General features: G+C 44.8%; 1 protein-coding gene and 1 long non-coding RNA gene across 6 annotated transcripts in view; both read right to left on the reverse strand.

Annotated features, from left to right (window-relative positions):
- TRIO (trio Rho guanine nucleotide exchange factor) overlaps window positions 1-23330 on the reverse strand; it is a 363874-nt gene that overhangs the window by 303021 nt on the left and 37523 nt on the right. The window lies entirely within an intron of this gene.
- Window positions 16266-23330, reverse strand: part of LOC138984206 (uncharacterized) — a 39384-nt gene continuing 32319 nt past the window's right edge. Inside the window, exons 2-3 of the long non-coding RNA XR_011461472.1 lie at window positions 21811-21902; window positions 16266-21215 (exon numbers count right to left, since the gene is read on the reverse strand). This is a non-coding gene — a long non-coding RNA (uncharacterized lncRNA). The remainder of the gene's footprint in view (window positions 21216-21810; window positions 21903-23330) is intronic.

A 23330-nucleotide genomic window follows, 5' to 3' on the forward strand; every position in this document is an offset into this window, starting at 1 on the left:
AAATCCTGAAGTCGGTCTCTACTGTGGCCGCGGGCGGGCACAGGGAGCAGGCAGAAAAGGTGGGCCTGCACCTGCAGAAGAGTGACTCCCGACCCCAGGCCTGCGGCGAGCCTGACAGTGATCACTAATAAAACCCAGACAACGCAGACGCGGTGCGGGCGTGCTGGAGGCACCTGACAGGATGAAGTGCCTTCGTCATCACAACCTGCCTCTCTGTGCTCTTATCGTCCCCACTCGACAGTGGGGAAACTGAGGCAAAGCGGAGGCGAATGACCTGCCCCGGTCAGAGCCTCTCCCTCCCAACCAGCACCCTCCTGGTCGCTGCCCGTCCTACACTGTCGCTGTCGTTTCACTTCTGTGTCTGAAAAGCGGAGTGACATTTTGATGGGAAGAGACCAGCTGACGACAACAGTCTGGGTTCAGACTGCCCCTTCCCCAAATCTTGTTTGGAATGGCATTTTTATCGTTTGTTTCTCCAGATCTCCATTCAATTAGATATTTTTCACTGAACTGGAGGGCACTTAGACGTACACCATGCTGCCCCGCGCTGACCATACAATGACCGTCCACCTCTCCTGGCCCCAGGGGCCAGGACCCTGCTTCCCATAAGCTGCCGACCCTCCTGAGACTAGGACAACCTCCTCTGAGCGCCCCCCACAGGGCGGGCAGCCCAGGGCCCCACACCCGTCACGCTCGGCTCCCAGACTCCGGATGCAGTGAACAGACGGGCGGCGCCTCCAAGGCGGCCTTTACCGCGTGAGGTCAAGGCGAAGCTGAGCAGTAGCGCAATCGCTGATGACACTTCTTTGGCTTCGAACAAGACACACCATTCCAAACAAGCACGTCCCAAGAAATAAAATGTATAGGCGATTTTTAGACGTCTACCGCTAGTGGCAAGCTCTAATACCTTTATCAAACTCTAGAAAAACAAAAAACCTTCACTGACAGTTTTTTGTCCTCTCGTCAAGATCTAGAATCATTGAAGACATCCTCGAGGCCCCGCAGAGAGCACGGCAGCATCAGTGGCAGGTGCCCTCTAAGATGCCACATCACCAGACAGAAACAAAACGAGAAAAAACGACGCATTCTATGGGGCCATCAACCCGAGCTCACTTTCCTTCCCGGGTTTTGCCCACCCCTTCTTGTGCTTCTCCAACGGGCACCAGCCTGCGCCCGGCCCCCTCTTACCACCCGCTACGGAGAGTCCCTCCCACCCGGGGACAGCGCCCCACAGACGCTCCCACAGCGGGTGGCTCGGGGTCCTTCCACAGGTCCCTCACGTGCTTGAGGACACTGAGAAGCACCCTGGATGGATAAAAGAATTATTAAAAAAATATATATATATATCACATTTTGTACTAAGACTATAGAAAGGGAATTTGAATACAATACCTCTGTCTTCATTGTATCATTCCATTATAATGAAATCCATATCATTCCATTATAAGTACAGAACCAGAAATAGCTGACCAGGAAGCTTGTCCTGTGAAACGTCACCCCTCCGCCACGTGATTCTGAAGAGGACTGTCAGAACTAAGATGACTAAGAAGATGTCTGCAAGGCAGTCCTTGGCCCGGGTTGGGGGAGTGTTTCTGGAAACAAGGAATTAAGCTGTTTATTTTTCCTTTTATTAGTATCTACTTTTTTAACAGAGATGCCACAGTGAATTGTCCAGCACGGTTACCTTCAAAGGACTCACCCTGGGGTGCTGCAGACTTACTCCACCACGCACTCCGGAAACGCTGCCAGTGCCCAAAGGCAGCCGGAAGCTCTTTATTGAAAATGCCCACATAGGATTATTTTCAAATATCTTTTGATATGGATTTTTCCAAATCTCCTATATATGTTATCACACTTTCATAATTTTAAAAATAAAAAAAGAGAAAACTGACTGCCCACAATGTGCCTGTGGCACACTGCCTGGAAGATTCTCGACTCTGCACTGTCATCCTCTCACAGCAGGGCAGAAGTGGGGAGCCAGTCAGTCATTCGCTGCCACACAAGGGTGAGGGGAATGAAGAAACCTGGTTACGCCATTTTTAAAAAGAACAGACCTAGAATATCAGGGGTCCACCACGTAACAACCCACTCAAAACAACGAATTCTGGTTTCTCATGACTCTGTGGGTTGACTGGGTGGTTTTTAAAAATTATAAAGAAAGAAAATTATAAATGACTGGAACCGACATACTGGTATTCACAGCAGGAAACGCTGATAGTGAAAATTACTTCAACTTGCCTATAGGGCCTAAGAATAGCCTAGAAATGTCAGTTGGGCTGGCCTTACATGTGACTTTCATTTTCATTGTTTTTCCTGAAACTGTCAAAACGAAGTAACCACGATCAGCACTCAGGCCCACCTACACTTCTGGACCCAGATTTTCAGTGTTCTGTGTTTCTGCTTTAATCTAATATAGGTCTTACAATCAATACTTTAAGAAAAATGAACAAATTATTCAGAGTTAGTAAGTGAGCAGAACTAATTTATTAGTATTTTCAAAGTAAATCTGACTAAGCAAAATAATAAAAAGAGCCTCCGCCTTTATCCAAGAAAGGGATCCTCTCAGACCATATCTCCTCTACCCTCCAGGAAAAGGTTCTGTTGTCAGAGCAATTACACCTAATCCTCAAGGTTAACAAGTACTACAAGCAAACACGCTTAAACAGGATGTGACCCGAGCAAAGTGTTACAATAAAAACGCAATGCATTCACCTGTAGTCAATTCAGTGTTAGACGTCCAATTTAAAAGCACAATTTAATTTACAAATACTGCTATGGCTTAGGTACACTTTTAACACTTATTATACTTTGGTTGTATAGTAAACAGAAGCAAAAATCTTAAGTTACTCCAAAACATAAATGCAGAGCAGAAATAAGTTTATAATTATCTTTGAAAGAATGATTTTTTTCAAAACACCATTTAATGTGGAAAGAGAATTTTTAGCTAACTTTGAAAAAGCAAATCTCAGTCATTTAATAAAAGAGAGGAAAAACTGACTTATAAATGGGCAATCTGTCCATACGCTGGAACTGAAAATATTATCTCCCATCAGTTCACCACACCAAAGCAGGCACTGAAAGGAGGCACTCTTACTGGATGAATGGCCTTACTATGCACTGTGAACCCCAAGCCCAGTATCTTTCCTCTTATTGGAATTAGATGCGCCTCCCGCAACAACTCTACAGCTGGTAGGTCTTTCAATCTCTGCCTGCAGATCCAGGCACCAGTTCTGTAGCTGACCTGGGGCCAAAGAGGAAAATGCTAAACCTAAGCCACTTAAGTCGATCGTATTTACTGGACAATCACAATAATACTGGATGTGCCCTGGGAGTCCAGATATGAAATACAGATGTTTACTCCCTGCTTCCAGAAGAATACTCACCCTCCGGGGAGACTGAAATAAAACCTATCATTAACACAGTAAGTATTCGATTTGACAAGCACACTTAGAGATTAAGGACAGGATCCTGTAAAGTGTCTAAGACAGTCTCCAAATCTGAGGGGTCAAAGAAATCTTCTTGCGGCAGGGGACATTTGAGCTGTGACCACCTAAGGATGGGGAAGGAGTGGGGAGGGCGTTGGGACCCTGAGAAGGGCAGGAGCGTCCTTCACAATCAGAATGAAGGCACCAACTGATGGCAGGGAAGGGAGGGGTGAGGCAGGGCCAGCTGTCTGGGTGACAGTATGCAAAGCCCCTTGGACACACTGTCTGGTCCTCCCCCACTATGGAAGGCCAGAAGCCAAGGTCAGAACCGGGGCTCGGGGCTGGGGCACTGCTATCATGACCCTGCTCTGGTCAATGGAGGACTGTGCCCTGACCCCTAGATGATGCCATCACATGGAAGTGAAGTGAAAGTCGCTCAGTCATGTCCGACTCTTTGCAACCCCATGGACTGTAGCCTGCCAGGCTCCTTGGTCCATGGAATTCTCCAGATAAGAAAGAAAACTGGAGTGGGTAGTTGTTCTCAAGGCATCTTCCCCACCCGGGAACAGAACCCACATCTCCCGCATTTCAGGTGGATCCTTTACTGTCTAAGCCACCAAGTAAGCCTAAGAAAACTGGAATGGGTAGCTGTTCCCTTCTCCAGGGGATCTTCCCCATCCAGGGATAGAACCCACATCTCCCGCATTTCAGGTGGATCCTTTACTGTCTAAGCCACCAAGGAAGCCTAAGAAAACTGGAGTGGGTAGCCTATCCCTTCTCCAGGGGATTTCCCTGACACTGGGATCGAACAGAGATCTCACACCGTAGGCGGATTTTTTACCAGCTGAGCTACCAGGGAAGCCCTCTATCTCAAGGTGGGGGCGGGGAGGGGGGACCTCCTAATCACAGCTGCTGACTCAGGCTCCCCAGCGTGGGCTACATCCTCTCCCTCAAGTCTGTCCTGACCCATTCCAACAGGCTCCACCCCATGCCTTCTCCCCAACTCTCTTTCTGGGCAAGGGTGCAGCACTGCATCTAACTGAAGAAACCAGATCCAGCCAGGGGAAGGGTCAGGCCAAAGGAAAAACACACTTCAAGACGCCGGCTCTGCTGAAGACCAGCAAAGCTCGGTAAGTGATGTGACATCCTGCACTCAGTCTCCTCCTCCTCCTCGGGGCTGGCAAGGGAAGGAGGGGCAGGGACAGAAGAAAAGAGCGGGTAACAAGCTCACACAGCGCCACAGCCCAGCCGGCTGCCCAGATCCCTGCTCCCTGAGTCGGTCACTAGAATGACCTCAGGGCTGAGGAAATAATCCTTAACGACAGTCTCTTCTTAGGAAAAGAAGCTGGAACTTGTTTTCTTGTCTGAAGACAGCATACCGTTGTAATTTTCCAAGAACTAATAGGCTTAAATCATTCAACAAAGAATAATATTTTCTTGAAAGCAGATAAAACGGCTTTGTGTCTATCCAAAAGACACCGCTGAAAAGACTATTTAGCAATTCTGCCTTAATCCAGAATCTAAGAGTACTGAATATTTTTTAAATCAAGGCAAATTTTAATAATATAAATACCTCACAACTGTCTTTAATGGAACCTAGAAATATGAAAATTTAACACCCTCAGTCGCAGGTCTGGGGAAATACTTTTCAGAAAAAGACTTTTTGACAGTCTTTAATAAACTGAAAGGCGTGTGTGTGTGTGTATATATATACATATACTGAAATGTACATATATGTATGTATATATAAATATACGTGTGTTTGTGTGTGTATGTATATATATATATATATATATATGCTGAAAATGAACTCTCTTGCTACTATTCACAGAGAATTGAGTCTGACTGGAAGAATAAGTTTTAAAACTAACTCCTGTTTGGGTAAGGAGGTCCCAAGGCACCCATTTACTCCACAACCACCAGTCTGATTCCTGAGGGGTCTGAGGTTACTTACAGGTATAAGCAAAGGTGGTCTTCTGCTTTGCTTTGACAGTAGTCAACTGTGGGCTTGACTGGACAGGATCAAGACAGAACCTCTAAAGAGGTTCAAAGCGTCTGATCCCAGATCTCTGACTACAACCTAGTCAGAGCCCAATGCAAAGGCCCTCCTACTTATGGTTCAACCTCAGGGGTAGGATCACTCACGCAATGTGACTAAACCGCCAACTTCTCACAGTGCCCCAAGTTCAACATTAAGGCTGTGCTGCTGCTTCCGGAAGGTCTCAGGAAAATGTAGTTATGTGAGATGACAGCATGAACACCTTAAATGAAAGAGCTGGACCAAATGATCTGAAACTTCTTGACTCTCTAAAACGCTGATTCTATACTCAGTACAACTGAGTGCAAGGCAGAGAGCAGGGCCCAGAGGACTGGCAGACTGGGCACCGAGGCCTCACCATGTCCAGCAGGGCCAGGTGGCTGGAGAGGGAAACAGGCACAGTACAGTGTTGGCAGAAAAAACTCCAGGTATAAGCTGTACATGTATTGTGCACATTTATTTGCAATGCATGAAATTCATGCCGTGTACAAACACCTGTATTTATGGAGATAAAACACTAGAAGTATATATTTTGTAACTTTGATGGTGATTATCTTAGAATGGCAGGATTCCGGTGACATTTTTTCCCTTTGTTTTCTGTCTCCACAATGCATACTGTTGGCAGAGACCGGGCAGGGACCAGGGGTCTCTCAGGAACCTACACATCAAGTGAGGAGCCACTGTATTTGTTCCAGATCTTCATTACAAGGAAAATTTTATGGCAAATGGACTGAGAAGATAGAGACAGTGACTCCCTCCAGAGTGAAGGGCAGGTGTGCTCACAGGATTGGAAGGCAGAGAGATCTCTCTGCAGAGTCAAGAGCAGCCAGGCTTACCGTCCAGTAGAAATGATTCAGGTACCAGAAATTCAAGGATCCTCTCCTGTGACAGGAGCCACTGGCTGTACAGTGCTGATGGCCTCCTGCACATCATCCTGGGGAGATTGGGTTTTCTAGAACTGGTGCCAAAAAACACTGATACCATGACAACTCTTACTACCAGGAGTAATAAACGTCCTTTGTCTCTGACCCAGGACTCTGTGTCTCCTGTCAGCATTCATCAAACTGTGGCAGGCTAATCTTGAAGCTTGCACGTAGAGAAAAAGCTCTCAGGCCCTCCACAGTTCATGACAAATATGTGCTATTGTTACTATCAGAGATGCTTATCATTGGTTACGGACATTTTTCTGCTGCTTGCGACCAAAAGCCCTGACTAATGATATAACTGTTTTAGGAACTGGGTCTTTAAATGTTCTTTAAAAAAAACAGAAGCGGATCAAGAGGGGCCCCAGCTCAACAAGACAGCACTTGTCTTGCAGCCAGAGATGAAGGGCGTTCTCACTTTTACTGCACTCCTGCCATGTGAGGGGTGCTATGCCTGGGGCTGAGGACAAGACAGACAGGAAGCACCTTGATACATACACACACACACACACACACACACACACACACACACACACGTGACCAGCACCACAGGAAGTGAGCGATCCAGGGCAAGGTGCTGTGGAATGGTAGGCGAGGGGATCCAGAACAAGTCTGGGGAATCAGGGAAGGCGTTCTTGACATTCCACAGGTGTCACTGAACAGTGCACAAGAAGGTTTTTCCTCTCAGGAGGCATGTCTTCATTCTAGAAAAAGCTGACAAATCTAAACAATTGGCACAAATTCACCAGCCTTCCATCCTATCAACCAACTGCGTGCGTTCTCAGTCGCTTCAGTCCTTGCAACCCCATGGGCTATACAGCCCGTCAGGCTCCTCTGTTCATAGGATTATCCCGCAAGAATACTGGAGTGGGCTGCCATTTCCTCCTCTAGGGACCTTTCTGACCCAGGGATCGAAGCTGCAGCTCCTGCATTGGCAGGCGGATTCTTTTATCACTGAGCCACCCTGGGAAGCCCCATCAACCGAACCACGTTTTCACAATTGTAGAGCGTAATTATAAGATGAACACTGTGCAGTAGATTCATCAGCATTTCAAACTACAGTCTACCAAGAAACCCATTCGGAGTCACCTGAAGTGGATAATCACCCACCACAGCCAAAATGGTCTTTGATGACTTCGGCATATAAAGTTCTGCAGTATTATCCAGTGAGAGGCATAGACAAGTTGGAAGCTGACGGCTCTTTAACACTCCATGCAGTACCTACCTTGTAGCTAGAAGGTGGTTAACGAACAAAAACAGTCTTAAGGTTTTTCTGAGAACACTGGATTCAGAATTAGGGGGTTCAAGTTACTCTCAAGTTTCTCTCTCTGACTCTGGACAAGTCACTTAGCCTCCCAGGCTAAGTGTCTCATGGGTCCCAAGGAGGAGAGCACAGGTTTGAGGATGTCCTGAATTCTAAAGGTAGAAAGGTCATTTCAGCTCATCAGACTGGCACTGAGTGACAGTACTCCACTTCACATACAATGCAACCAAAAACACACATCTTCCCAACGACAGGCAGGACACTTTGTTAGACTTAGAGCTGTGTGCTTTCTTCCTTTTTTTTTTTAATGAATATTTTTCTATTTTTTCAACTCCCTCCTTTTTATTTTTTTTTTAACTTCCCTGATGGCTCAAGTGGTAAAGAACCCACTTGCCAAAGCAGGACATTCAAGAGATGCAGGTTCAATCCCTGGGTCGGGAAGATTCCCTGTATGAAGAAATGGCAACCCACTCCAATAATCTTGTCTGGAAAATCCCATGGACAATGGAGTCTGGTGGGCTACAGTCCATACAGCTGGAAAGAGTCAGACACAACTGAGCATGCACCCATATTTATTCTTAATTTGGCCACAAGACATGGCATGTTGGATCTTTGTTCACTGCCCAGGGATCAAACTAGTAACCCCTGCATTGGGAGAGCAGAGTGTTAACCACTAGACCACCAGGGAAGCCCCCAAGATGTGTGACTTCCAATCACAACTAATATCTACTGGGTTCTTTTATTTTTAAGGTGTTTTCCCCCTGATAAAAGTAACAGATATGAAACCGGTCATTTTTTTTTCCAGAAAGAAATATAGATATCCAGTAATTCCACAATTCAAAGGCAACCACCACTAACGTTTAAATAAAGTGAGAGAATTTTTTTAATGTATTTAGTCACAGATGTGTACATAAGTTTACATAAAATCTATTACAATAGCAATTCCATGTACATACCACCAACTAAAACAGAATAGACCAAAAAAGTGAGGAAGTGCTTAGAAAAAAGTACAAAGACCTCAGAAAGTGCTCAGGACAAACTGAAACTTGAACAGGCTCCCACTGGCCAACCTGGAACAACTGGAACAAAAATAATGATGATAATGGACAATAATCAACAGAACAAAACAATAATCTCTGATCCTATTCTAATATAAACAAGTAAGTGAGAAAGGCACACTTTTACAGAAGGATTCCAACTAATAAAAGTGAAAGAATTAGAAAATTACCATTTGGCAAAAACCAGACACGCAAAAATTAACAATGGGCAAAAAATTAATGGGGAAAAGAATAAGAAATGAGACAGTTATACCATTTCAAAGAAAATCCCCATAAGATATGTATTACTTACAAAGGGGAAAGTTACTAATTTTTACAACAGAGATTGGTAGGAACCACCCCAAGTGATCACAGCTCATGTCACCAGTCATGGGACAGACATACCCACAAGGTGTGCTTCCTGGTAAAATGCACAGAGAAGACCACGGCATCACTTCCACAGCCCTTCTAACAAAATGCACTAAATCTTGAGGAAATTATACAGATCCAAACTGAGGACCAGGCAACAATATACATCACACGTAAGTGTGTTAGTCTCTCAGTTGTTTCTGATTCTTGCGACCCCGTGGACTGTAGCCCTCCAGGCTGCTCTATTCAAGGGGATTCTCCAGGCAAGAATACTGGAGTGGGTTGGCATGCCATTCTTCTGGAGATCTTCCCAACCCAGGGATCAAACCCAGGTCTCCTGCATTGTAGGCAGATTCTTTACCATCAAAACACACATAAACATCGATTCAAAACTGTTATTAAGAGAAGCTGTATGGAAATACAGTTTTGCAGACATTTTCAAATCCGAACTCCTGTAATCAGAGCAATTATTGACAGACTTCTGAGTTACTTCCCAGCAGGGCCTCCATTTCCTCCCCACCACCAGCAGAAAGCTTTCTCACATACCCCATTTTCCGAATCTCATCAGCTGTTATAACAATGCCATATATGGCGCTTTCCCTTCACTATCATCGTTCTTTTACCTTCAAAGTAAACTATGCCTTGCAAAGTCACCATTTCTAACTTGTAAAAGCGCACTCAAGGTTTTACAATTTTGACTTAAAGGGCAGTTCAAACTCTGCTCTGAGGACGTTATGTCCATACAGAATGTTGGTTTAATCAATAACAAACCAGATAAAGTCAATGAGCGGCTGTACTGCTATTATGCAGACCCTTCCCTCTTCTATTCTTGACAAGTAAATGTTCGTGGAAAAGCCCAAGTTAGGTTCAGTGAATAAGCGGGTCCTAGTATATTCTTGTAACTAACTTCCTTATAGGTAGTTCTTTCTGACTGACACCAGCTGTCCCAGCAGTTATCAATAGCATTCACTTTCATTCTTAAGAATATTCGGGTTTGTACAACAAATTATTTGATATGTCCATTCTGAAGGAGATCAGCCCTGGGATTTCTTTGGAAGGAATGATGCTAAAGCTGAAACTCCCAGTACTTTGGCCACCTCATGCGAAGAGCTGACTCATTGGAAAAGACTCGGATGCTGGGAGGGATTGGGGGCAGGAGGAGAAGGGGACGACAGAGGATGAGATGGCTGGATGGCATCACTGACTCGATGGACATGAGTCTGAGTGAACTCCGGGAGTTGGTGATGGACAGGGAGGCCTGGCGCGCTGAGGTTCATGGGGTCGCAAAGAGTCGGACACGAACGAGTGACTGAACTGAACTGCAGTGCAGGAGACTTAGGTTCAAACCCTGAGTCGGGAAGATACCCTGGAAAACACAACCCACTCCAGAATTCTTGCCTGGAGAATCCGCATGGACAGAGGAGCCTGGTGGGCTACAGTCCATGGGGTTGCAAAGAGTCGGACACCCCTGAGCGACTAAGCATGCAAACAAGCACTTTAGGCTTCTAAGAAGGGACTGGGGCACTTCTTTTATATCTGAATGAGATCGTATATGTATTGCACTCAGCAGATGAAAGCACCCTTTATTCCTGTCATCACTATTAACACTGAACACGTTCCTCTCTTTACAATACAACCACATTATCTGCAAACATCAGATGTATGGATCTTCTTCAACTCCTTTTATTTACATTCAGATCCATTAACACCTAATTCTCATCTTTCTAAATTCCTTCTACTTTTTCTACATCTTTGATATGCCAACATCCTCTAATATGTTTAGCTTTTTTTAAAAAAAAAAAGAGAGTGTGTATGTAAACATTAGACAATAAATGAGCTGTTTGGGGTTACTGAATACAGAGGTTAATCAACACACAATCAGGATTTCACGATGAAGAAGCAGAGCTATTCTACTAATTCTCTCCTAATGTAATTCTCTTTTCCAGTGTACTTTTCAACTGTGGCCTAATTCTCTAAGTCCTGATTACTGTCTACTTTATCGTCATAGTGAACATCCCTATGCATTTGACCCATGATTTATTCATTTTTCTAAAAGATTATAAATTATACCTTATGTGCTAATGATGAAAATAAGTACACAGTATCTGCTGCCATTCTCAAATGGTGGTAAAAGAACACTACGTTGCAATGCAGAACCAGCACGTAATCTGTGGCCAGTAACTTCTAATTTCTAGAAAAATCATTTCAATGTTTGTGGCTGTGGAGTGCAACGTATATATATGCCAAGTCCAACTGGCGTTTTTGATACACACTATGAAATACGCCAGCCGTGCCCCACGGGGCGGAGCCCAGGGGCAGACACATAATGGACAGGCCTCTGGCCAACACCCTGTGGTCCAGGGCCTCCCCTACCCAGCGTCACGCCCCTGGGGGCGGCATGGGGTGGGGCGGAGTCTGCAAAGGCAGGGCTGTTGTACCTGCCTTTCTCCCCTTTCCAGGAGAACCTGTTGGGTTACTTAATTAATTATATATGTATCAATCTCAGGGGAAGGCTATGGTTACCCAATTTAAGAGGGAAATCCTAGAAGCACTTGTGTGGCTACAACTGATTAAATTACTATGCAGCGTTATCTGGCTTTCTTTACAAAGGCCACAGGTGTCAAATGTAGGAGTATCTGTGTAAATTCTTCCTTAGTCGCTTGTGAATAGACTAGGCCAGTCATTCAATTCTTTTTGAGGAGGAATTAAAATGTAGTGAGTTCTTGGGATGCAGGGGAGACAGGTATTTACAAAGGGTTAGAAGTGCCACAAGCCAGTGCCCCAGGCACCTGAGTCTGGCCTCAACTAAATGAGGGGGAGGGAGAGAAGGCAAATTAAAGAAATATCTATACAGAAATTTCACGTGCCTGAATCATTTGAACAGGCAGGAACTGAGAAAATGCAATGCTCAGCCAACCAGATCCCATGCATGTCCGCAAAAAGGCCACAAGCAGGACGCTTGAAAGGCAGCCTGGTCCAAGTTCTCTTTCGATTGGCTCGTATTTCTTTAGGAACAGACATGCTTCACACACACACATTTCCACAACGATGTCTTTTGATCAGAGGTTCACCAATATTGTTTTTTAAAATCCGAGTGATTGATTTTACAGATGACTTTCTCTTCAGACTGCCTACATTTGATGAGATTGCCTTTGTCAGTCCCCGGGCTTCCCTGCACACCTGGGCGGACAGGTCCGCCCTGGTGCCCCACAGCAGGGTCATGGGTCAGCAGTGGCTGCTGGGGACTAAGACATCCATCTCTTTCCTGGGATGTCTTCCCCCTCTTCAAATTAGGAGCCTCCAGTAGAGACCAAGCCTGTAAATCTCTCTTCATAGATCCATCCACTAAATACTACGTAAACTAGCTCTGTTGACCAAAAAAGGCCAATTGTCTGTGCCAGATACGAACTAACTTCTGAAGACTTTCAGAACTGCAGCATCTCGCTCTCTGCAGATGAACTACACACCTGTTTAAACCTAGGTGGGCAGAAATAACACAAAATACATTCCTGGGAGCATGAAGGCGAACTGCACTCATCTGGGAATTCATACCGTGCCTTGGTCGTGTGTACCATCTAGGGTGAGAATCATCCAGCAAATTCTCCCAGGTCAAGCACTTATGATGAAGAGCAACAGCCATTTTTGTTTCCGGGTTAACCCTTTCCCTGCCCTCTCCAATCCAGTTCTACAGAAATACTGGGTGTTTGGAAAGAGATAAAAACCTCAGAATCATTCCACTTCTAGTTGGGCTACAGATTTTCATCCAAATTTTATAATAAGTATGTCATTAAGGGTATTGGGTACTTCATCAAATCATGGCAGCAGAAACACCAGACTTCTTTCTATATGGTAGTCAAAAGTAGACAGTACCACAAATCAGAAGCCAAAATCTTCGCTAAAGCTTGAACTTAATGCAGAATAACTAAGGGTAGACACATTTTTCAGTGCTAGTACAATACTAAAAAATAACATAAGAACTAAAAGTAAAAATAAACATACATCTAAAGCAATGCAATTCCACAACTCTCGTACCAAGCTGGCAACTCATATGCATGTTTAAAGGGAGAACCAGAGCCAGATTCTCAACATCTGTAGTAAAAACCCAAGACCAACATTAAAGAATTATTCATGGAAAAACATTTTCACTACAGTGAGCCAAAGCTCAATTGCTAAAAATACATTCACTGTGCACACAAGGGCATGGGCTCATTTCACGGTATTTCCACTGGAACTGCACCACTAAATTCTCCCCACCCAGACGTTCCCAGGCAACATGGGATTCAATTCACAAGGCCAACCTGGAAACCAGAGGAATTATAGCAGAAAAACTGAAAAACATCAAAGGGTTAAGGAGAAAAACGGTTTAGAGTGAAAAGTTGTTATCTCTAAGTCATCAGCATTGGGGCAGGGGAAAAGGATGAGAAAGAGGGCAGAAAACTCCCTCAAACACAGGAAACAGCTTTCATACCATCAGGCTCTGTAGACAGCATGGGAAGTAATGGGTCTGATTTGATAAGTCACATAAAAAATAAACTGTATTCATTTACACTCATGTCTACTGAATTATTTAATTGAAAACAGCTAAAGCTAAGTGGCTATAAGGATGGACCAGGGACTAGACTCAATCTACCCCATTCTTTAACTAACTCTACACCTTGGGCTACTTAACACCTCTGTACCTCAGTTTCCCCATCTGTGGAGTGGGGATAATGGTATACTTGTTAGTGTACTTTTTAATAAGTAATCCAGGCAAGGGAGACTCTCCTGAGAACTGCAGACAGCTCCATGGCAGCACCCACAAAGAGTAAGCTGGCATCATGATTGTTCTAAGATCCCTTGAAACCAAATCACAAAGTATTTACTCAACTCCAACATGTGTACCATTTGTCCTTTTCACCAAAATGCTTTTCAACCTTTTATTTTGAATAACCTGGCAGATGTCAGAAATAAAACACTAGTGATTTTATAAAACCTGTGTTCACGAATCCAAAGGCACTGTCCCTCCTCCTAAAGTTTCAGTCTAACTTCTCAGCTGGTGAGGAGAAAGGTGAGGTTATAATTATGAAGAAAGCAAAGCCAGACTCACTCTTCTTATCAACAAGTTTATTATAAGTGAGCAGAGTCAGCTCCCAGCTCAACCAGGACTGGTTCAGGCTGTGGAACAAGTGAAAACGCCAATGACGAAACACTTATCCTGTAAAGAAAGAAGCCTTCCTTTTATTATTTTAATAATTCCTTCCTCTTCCCTTTCCCGCATGTCTCATTCTGTCATTGTTCTATAAGCAAATATATCATTTTAATAATCAGGAAACAACACAATATGTAACATTTAAGTAGTAACAATCTCTTTAAGCTTTCTGTACAAAATAATCATAGCAGCTTTTACTCAGAGTTCTTTGAGACATCAGTTTAAATAAAAATTCAAATGGCCAAGCCCATTCCAAATTTATTTCTGTTCATAAACTCAAAAAGTCCAACAGCAAAAGAAACATAACTTGTTCAAATTAAACAAGATTGAATGTGACTGCTATATACACTCGTTGGCACGGTGATTTTCAAAATCAGAGATTCAAAGATACATCCTGACCGAGCATCAGTTACACACCAGATATCGTCCTCAAGCTGTGGGCAGTAACACTGAACCAAACAAGGCCCACGACGCCGATGTTTACAATTTCATGGTAACACGGAAGGAACGGCATCCTCTCTGTACCTCAGAGTCTCAACCATGAACAAAACAACAACAAAAACACACCCGGGAACTTGCTTTTTCTTAACAACACTTGTCAACTCCTGTTAACCCTTGGCTGGGCATGAGCTTTGCCATCCTTGTTTGTACCATGTACTGCATTTCAAAATGGTGGGAGGAGGAGCATACAGCACGTTTCAGGACTGCGACTTACTGTCTGTGACACTATAATTAGACACATATGCCAGACAGACCAAAACTGACATCTCCCAAGATACCATCAAGCTCTGGGTCGTCACTTTTGGCTGCTCCAGCCAAGTAACTTGTTCCTCTCATGACTTTCCTATTGCGAGCCATCTTGGTATGAGCTGGCACTCAGCTTGAATTTGGGGGCTTCCCAAAGAAGAACCTGCGTGCCGACGCAGGAGACGTAAGAGACATGGGTTTGATCCCTGCGTCAAGGATATCTCCTGGAGGAGGGCATGGCAACCTACTCCTGTATTCCTGCCTGGAGAATCCCACGGACAGAGGTGCCTGGCAGGTTACAGTCCATGGGGTCGCAAAGAGTCCGACACTACTGAAGTGACTTAGCACACATGCTCTGATCTGCCCAAATATTACCAAATATTAACATAAATCTGTAAATAAACCTGAATTTACCTACCGAGTTTGGCTCACACTTCCATGACAAAACCTTGAGGCTTTTTGTCCCAAAGTGTCACACATCAGAAACTGGTTACTGTTATGGATATACGAAAGAGAGGCCAGCATTTCAGAGGCGGACACAAGTAACCCCAGTGCCTCTGCCAGGTGAGGCTGACCCTGCCCGCTCGAGAGAACAACTCAAAGCAGCACCAACCAGAACGTTCCACCAGGAACAGCCTTTCACTTCGATTTCAAATGAGTCCAAATTTAGAGTGTGCTCTGGAACAACGTGAAAAACTCACTTGAAGCATGTTTTTAGAGTTCTTTAATATCCATCCACTGGATGACTCACAGTTATGTATCACAGAGGCCAGGTACTTTTATTTCTAAAAAAGGAATCTGTTTGAATACTGGGGAGGCCAGCCTGAGCTCTAAAGCTGGTGACAAGGCAAGAAAAGCAGGGAAGAAGCCAGTTCCTCTCCAGCCTAGGAGAAGTGATTTTAGGGACCAAAGGCCCACTTACAATGTCACATGCAGTGCCCCCATTTCATTTAGTTTATGTTTTCCAATTTCTCCATGTCTTTTTTTTAATGTTCTTTCTCAACCCTTTATCAAGCATAGTAGAAAAGCTTTTGTGTGTGTGTGTGTATATATATAATATGTATAATATATATATTTTAGAAAAGTTCTGAATTTTTTGACTAAAAAATTTATGACATTTTTATTCCACTTGTTTGACTTAGTATGAATAAAATGCTAGATTTCTAATTTTAAAAAAATAGATACACAACAAGCAACAAAGGTTTACTGTTCAGCACAGGGAACTATAGTCAATATCTTGTAATAATCTATAATGGAAAATAATTTCAAAAATAATATGTATACCTGTATAAATGAATCACACTGCTGTGCACCTGAAACACAGCCAGTCAACTACACTGCAATAAAATATATATATTAAGAGAAAAAAAAAATGTCCCAAGACTCAAGTTTGCAATTTATTTTCCGGTATAGTCTCATAAATCTAGTCAACATCGAAATACTACTCAGTAGAGCTAACTGGGTCTGCCTCTTAGAAAGCCTATTTAACAAGCTATTCAAAACACCTAGGTCCCAAAGTTGCTGAAAAAAAATATTTTGGAAACATTTACTAGGGCACAACTAGGATTCAGTCTTTCCAGCAGTTCTTTCCAGGGGGAGGTACTCACAACAGGAAAACAATTCTCTGATTCGAAGAAAACTCTTCCCACTGCCCACCCTCCACCCCATGCCCACCTTCCATAAGAGCTCTTGTTCACTGGAGAAGGTTGGAGAAGCTTCGAGGAATCATGAAGCAAGGTAACAGTTATCTATTTCACTCTGCAAATGACAGAAGTCAACCCATTTGTAACAGGAGTGAGGCAGACCTGCCTGTTGCAGAGAGATTGTCTACAGATGTCTACAGATTGTCTCAGACTGTGGGATGATCCTCAACTATCCACCGTTGGGTTTGTTCTGTCAAGTCCGCATTCCAAATACAGCATGTAAGATAAAACCCCACACCAACACTCCCTCTGCTACATCAAATCACCTGTAGGAAAAAGCAATTTAAAGACCACTATGAATAAGCCCTATAAGCTATCAAACAAACATCAGAAGACAATTATGTCCTCTGTTACAAGTTCTATCCCTGGCTACAAATGGCTTAACACGTGTCATAACTTAAAGCAAGGCAACGTAAAATATGTGACAGTAAATGCAAGGCTCAAAAACTCACCTGGAAAAAGTGAAAACTAAATTTGTAAAGAGGCAAATGCTTTTTCTCAATTGGCAGTCTGTAAGTTTCTGTTATGAAAATACATGCCATGAATTAGCCAAATCCAGACAAGTCTACTTCTCATCAATCAAATCAGCTTCAAAATATTTAAAAATTTTCCTGGTGTGCCCCAGAGGTTACTCACCTATCACCTTCTCACCTATTTCATCTATTTTCCCCTGTCTTCCCCCATTATCGCCACTTGTCTTTTAGCCCCTCCCCACATGCCCAGGTGCCTGGCATGAGAACAGCAAGGCGCCCAGGTCCCCCTGCGCCTCCACAGGCCAGGCAGGAAGCCTTCTCCACGTGATCACGCGCAGGGCAGGTGTGCAGTAAGGCAGGCAGACACGTGGGCAGCAGGCACGCACGGAACTCTGTCAGGCTGTGTGCCAGCCTGGGACTGGGCGCCCGCTCAGGGCCCAGCAGACCTGTTCTCGTGGCCACGTTTAACACTTCTATTCTGCTCGTGTCTTTCCAACGTTCCTCAGAGCTGCTCCCCTGTTAGCAGAATGTCCACCCCCTTAGGATGGGGAAGGACAATCTCTGTCAATGTTTCATGTATTTACTTTTCAGTTGATGTCAACAGCCTCCAGGATTCAATTTAGATCCTCTCCCGTAATCCTCCAGAAAGGCTTCCAGTTTGAGAAAATTTACTCCTAGCCTTTTAAGGGGAAGGAAGAAAAGGAGAGAGAGAGAAAGCAGAGTATGGTGGAAGAAACCAGCGAGAGAGGAAGGGGCCCTAATTTTATGGGAAAGACCCAGGGGTTCTGGATCCAGTCACTGAAAAGGACTAAAATGCCTTTGAGATCTGACAGTCCGCTAACATTTTAGGGAAATCAGCCCCTTGGCTACCACGCCTCCACACTCATATACAAATCGCATTAATGCCTATCCTACTCCACCAAAATCTATTGATCACTGCCTGAGAGTCAGCTTCTACGGTGGGTTAAACAAATTGCTCCATTTTCTCCAAAGTACATCAGGATGCTACAGATTTAAAAAATCACACCAAAGGTTTAATAACAGCTTTTTACTGGGGTGGGGGGAGGAGATAGTAACACTTTACATAAACATCTCTATTCAAAGATGCACAAAGGCTTCAGAAACTTATAGTGTCTACTTATCACTTCGTGGACAGACACAGAAGAGATACTGGGCTCATAAAAGCACTGATAAATTTTCAGACCAAGTTTTATAGCCACTGGAATTCATAGCAATGACCCACTGACTACAGCTGTGAAAGTCTAAACTACACGAATCCTGGGTGTAAAAATCCTATGTACTGAACACTGGGCAAAAAAAATTAAAGTATATGGGGCAGGAGCAGCTAGTAATTTTCAAATCATGGCTAAAATCATGGCAAGTTTTACTACAAATAATGACCACTAATGATTTTAAGGTGGAGAAGGAAATGGTAACCCACTCCACTATTCTTGCCTGGAGAATCCCATGGACAGAGGAGCCTGGCGGGCTACAGTCCATGGGGTCACAAGAGTCAGACACAGCTTTGCAACTAAACCACCGACGGTTTTAAATAAGTGAAATCTCCCTTTGTCCCTTCACTATACTTCATCAATAGACAAAAAGAAAATCTAATACATCCATGATCCCTTAGATGCTTTCTGCAATCACACGAAGGCCAAGACCCAACAGGCAACCAAAAAGCCCACAATATTTTTAATTTTTAATTACAAACAAGCTGTATTAAGTGAAGATGTTGAACAGCCAACAGCTACAGGTGGACTCACACAAACAGATGAGAAAGTACATCACTCCACACTGAGGTCTGCTGACAGTTGACGCTGGCCGTGAGCCGCCAGGAGCCAAGACAGGTGGACAGGCCCTATACATGGAGGCCCCAAGCTGGGTGTGGCACTGAGTCTGCAGCTCAGTGGAAACAGGCTCTCACAGGAGAAGTCTGATCTCTGGTGAAGACTCGGAATAGCAAGGATGATCAAGGACACTGCTGAACAAGAAGATGACAATCGATGCAGAAAAGGATGGGAACCACGGGGAAAGCATAGCAACGCTGGAAGGAGGTCAAAAGGCAGGATGAAAACAGAACCCAGAAAACATCTGCCCTCTACTCTCAACCACCTCACTGTTTTTTCCTGAAACTTCAGGAAGCTTCCACATACAGGACATACTAAAAAGAAACATGATGGAACAAGTGTGTTATAAAGGAAGTTTATCTCAGGAGCATTTAAAAGATGCTAAGATATGATCCTTCTCTAAAGCCCATGTGTTAATCACACAAGGACAGCGCAGTTCACAAGGGACACAAGACTTCCCCAAACCAACCAAGTCCGGCATCGTGACAGAGCTAATGTTAAGCAGACGCAAGCACGTGCTGGCGCACTGATGCCCTACGGCTCTCTCAATACGACAAAACCACAAGCTCAAAGCCTCAACAGCGCTGCTCGGTGCCATCAGTGGATAAGCGGGCAGTAAAAGGCTCCTTGCAGGCCCCGAGCCCTGTGATCTAACAGTTGGACAGAGGCTGTGAGCAGGGGACAGCCTCGCAGCCCTAGGACACGGCTTTCCCAGCAGCTGCTGGCTGTCTTTTTGCTGAAAGGTCATGAAAACAGTGGGCAGGATTCCCATCAACACGGTCCCCAAACGCTGCTGCTGCTGCTAAGGCGAGTGATGAAGCTCCTCTAACCAAAACATTCCAGAACCCCTACGGGATAAAGTCTACAAGGCGTTCAGCTCCGCAGGCGCGGAAGCCGCGATCTGCACAGGCAGAGGCTCTGGACGCCTGCTCAACCGGCTGAGGGGCTCTAAGGTCAGTCAAGGTCAACACGGAGTCCTCCCAGAGCACATGGAACTCTGGGGCGAGAACCACTGTGTTTCTTAACTGCGGGATCCATCTTCCCTCACAAGCCATGGCCTCTTGGGTGTTATGTTTGAAAAACAAATGCTGACAGTGAAAATAAAGTCAAACAGTCACCATTTGTCAAAGGATACGAGCTGGCAGCATCCCACGGAATCCTGGGCCACCAAGGACAGAGAAGCTGAAACGTGCAGCCAGGAACAGGCGCAACTGTAGCTGTGAGTCCTTCCTGAGAAGACGGGAGGGGAGAAGGCACAACCAACCCCATTAAGGAAGACAAAGAAATGAGACTGATGGTTAAGCAGCAGTGCTGAGCTGTGTTTTTTCCCTCTTTTTAATTAGGGTTGTTTTTTGTGTTGGGGGAGGGGGAGGAGGGGGACGGCAGGAAACAGGGGAGTGGATTGGTCCAAGAAAGAATATTTAACAAGTAAATCTTTGTTTAAACTAGTAATGTTTGAAGGATGCATTAATTCTTCTAAAAGAGCACACTCCATTTTTTTAGTAAACTGATACCTTTTTAACAGCATTTTACAAAGCAGAATCTCCAAGGACACATTTTTATTATTATTTATGTTTACTGGATTCCATTATTGAAGAAAGGAGAGAGAGAAAACAACTGCATTTAAGTCACAATTCTGGTTGATGGAGAGAGAAGGAAATGACAAGAATTACTGCACAGGCTGTAACCTATGTCCCGAAGAACTAACAGCAGGTGTTTGGAGACAGAGCCACGGCTTTCTGCCGAGAGAAATAAGGAAGGTTCCAGGAAAGCAGGAACAAATCTGGATGTAATAAGGGGTTAGCCATAGGAGGGCAGAGGGAGGAGGGACCCTGTGCACGCCGTGGGAGACACCCACACCCCCAGATCACAGGGGACATCTGGGCTCCATCCAGAGTCCCACTGCCACCAACCCCGGGGGCTTCCCGCAGGCAGTCCTGGCTCTGGGGAAAGTGCACTGGGCGCTGATGCCCCAGGGCCAGGGGCGGGAGGCAGGTAAATGCCTGACTCCTCCACCCCTGCTCCAGAGGGAGGCAATGGCACAGCGCAGGGTCTCAGCAGTACTCAGTCCCATTTTCCCTACTGTTGTTCTGTTCTCTCATTCGGTCGTGTCCAGCTCTTTGCAACCCCATGGACTGCAGCACACCAGGCTTCCCTGTCCATCACCATCTCCTGGAGTGATTCTCCTTATTAATCGTCTAGAAAATCAGGGAAGGATGAAAAAAAGTCATCAGAACTCCAAATTCATACTAAGGGAGCACTTCTGTCAGGAGAAATTAAGTGAATTCTTAAATGCTAGGGAGCTTTCCAATGGGTAATTTCATAGGACAAACAACAAAATGTAGAAAAATCATAAGATAATCCATGGGGGAAAAATACATAAAGTATAACACTGTCCTTTTTAATTAATGACGTTTTCTCACAGGCCAAGTTTCTACATGTAAAATTCTCCCTTATTTCTGTATTTTGATCCTCAGCAAAGTTAAAGCAGAGAATTTATACCATCATTTAATCATGCTTCTATTATTACAAATGAGGTTTTTAGCTGTATCTACACGCAAGTGGGAAGAAATCAAGATTGCATTTGATAAGCCAATCCTTTCCTTCTAAATGTCACTATTGAGCCCACACTGACAACTGTTCCTATCAGATATAAATGTGTCCCGAGGTAGAAGCACCTCTGTTGGGCAATCCAGGGACTGCTACTGAGACCAAAGGCCCAGGGTGCTGTTTTCGTTTAAAGACGGTACCAGCAGAAATCATAGGGGATGGTGAGGGAGAATGCGTCCCCACCTGTCACTGAGCCCGACGAGGATGAGGACACAGCAAACAGCGACGGCCACATATTCACGGCTGGGCCCCTCTCCATGGAGCTTCACCAGCAGCTTAGGTAAAAAGGCAAGTCTGGGTTACCAAATCCTCAGAACTCATCGGTGCATCAGCAGAGAAAAAAAAATACTATCCAAAGATCTGAAGAGCAAGAACTGGAACTGAAAGAAGTACTAAGATGAAATTCAAAGATATGTGTAAAGTCACATTTACATTCAAAATATTAATTTCTTAAGTACAAGTGGGGAAGGATCTGGGTGGAAAAAAAGAAACTAAAGGAACAAAAAACCCCGGGCATTCTGGAGAGTTCTATGAGCGGGAACTTGGACAGGACAAGGCAGGACAGCGTGTACCCTGCACAGGTCACAGAGATGAGAGCTGGTGTGCTGTGATCCACGGCAGTGCAAAGTGTGGATGCTACTGGGGGGTAGTGAGGAAAAGCGCAGATGCTTAAAGAAGAACCTGAGGCCAGGAGGGACCTGCTCACCATTCTCAAATATTTCAAAGGTTCTGCAGAAAAGATCTTCTGTGGGTCTGGACACTCAGGCTCCAACAGCCAAAACCGGAATCAATTGAAGTTTCAGGGAAAAAGAGTTCATCTTCAACAGTATCAAGGTGGAAGGACAGAGGGAATATTAGGTGATTAAAAACAAAGGTTACGTGCATGTTTAGGAGCCTCCTATGTGTGTGTGTTAGTGCTCAGCGGTATCTGACTCTCTGTGACCCCCATGGACTGCAGCCCGCCAGGCTCCTCAGTCCATGCAATTCTCCAGGCAAGAATACTGAAGTGGGTTGCCATTTCCTTCTCCAGAGGATCTTCCCCATCCAGGAATCGAAGCCTGGTCTCTTGCACTGCAGGCAGATTCTTTACCATCTGAGCCACCAGTGTTCAAGTTGCCAAATCTCTAAGCTGCATGACTTTCATGAGCCCTTGAAAATTGTTATGGGTATGACTGGAAAGAGGAAGCCACGTCATTTCTTGAAAACAAAGCAAAAAACGGACAACTTTCCCTACAAGGCCATGAGCACAAAGATGTATGCACAAAGTCTGTGGACCAAGAGACTCTTTGGGCAAAATGAGGTACCACTACTGGAGATGAGGAAGAAGGTGGATCCCAGAGGGTTTCAACTTCAGTACTCTTCCTCTGGGCCGTGGAGCTAGTTCTTCAGACCTGCAAACTTCCTCAGAAGGCAACAGGGTATGGGACAGAGAACACAGCAAGCTTCAGGGTTAGGGCAGGCCGGGTCTAGAACCCAAAAGCTACCTGCCCACATACTGGCCTCATGACCCTCAGCAGGTTCCAGGGACAGACTGCCAGGACCCACAGGAGCGGGGCCCTGGAAGGCGCCCAGGAGACAACCTAAGGAAGGCTCAGCAGGGGCTCCCCCAGATGTGAAACACAGAAGAGGGACCCGGTAAAAAGATCACACATCATGACCAAGTGGGCTTTATCCCAGATGCAAGGATTCTTCAATATTCACAA

The sequence above is a fragment of the Bos mutus genome, chromosome 20, assembly GCF_027580195.1.
Source record: "Bos mutus isolate GX-2022 chromosome 20, NWIPB_WYAK_1.1, whole genome shotgun sequence".
In the NCBI taxonomy this organism is placed as follows: Eukaryota; Metazoa; Chordata; class Mammalia; order Artiodactyla; family Bovidae; genus Bos; species Bos mutus.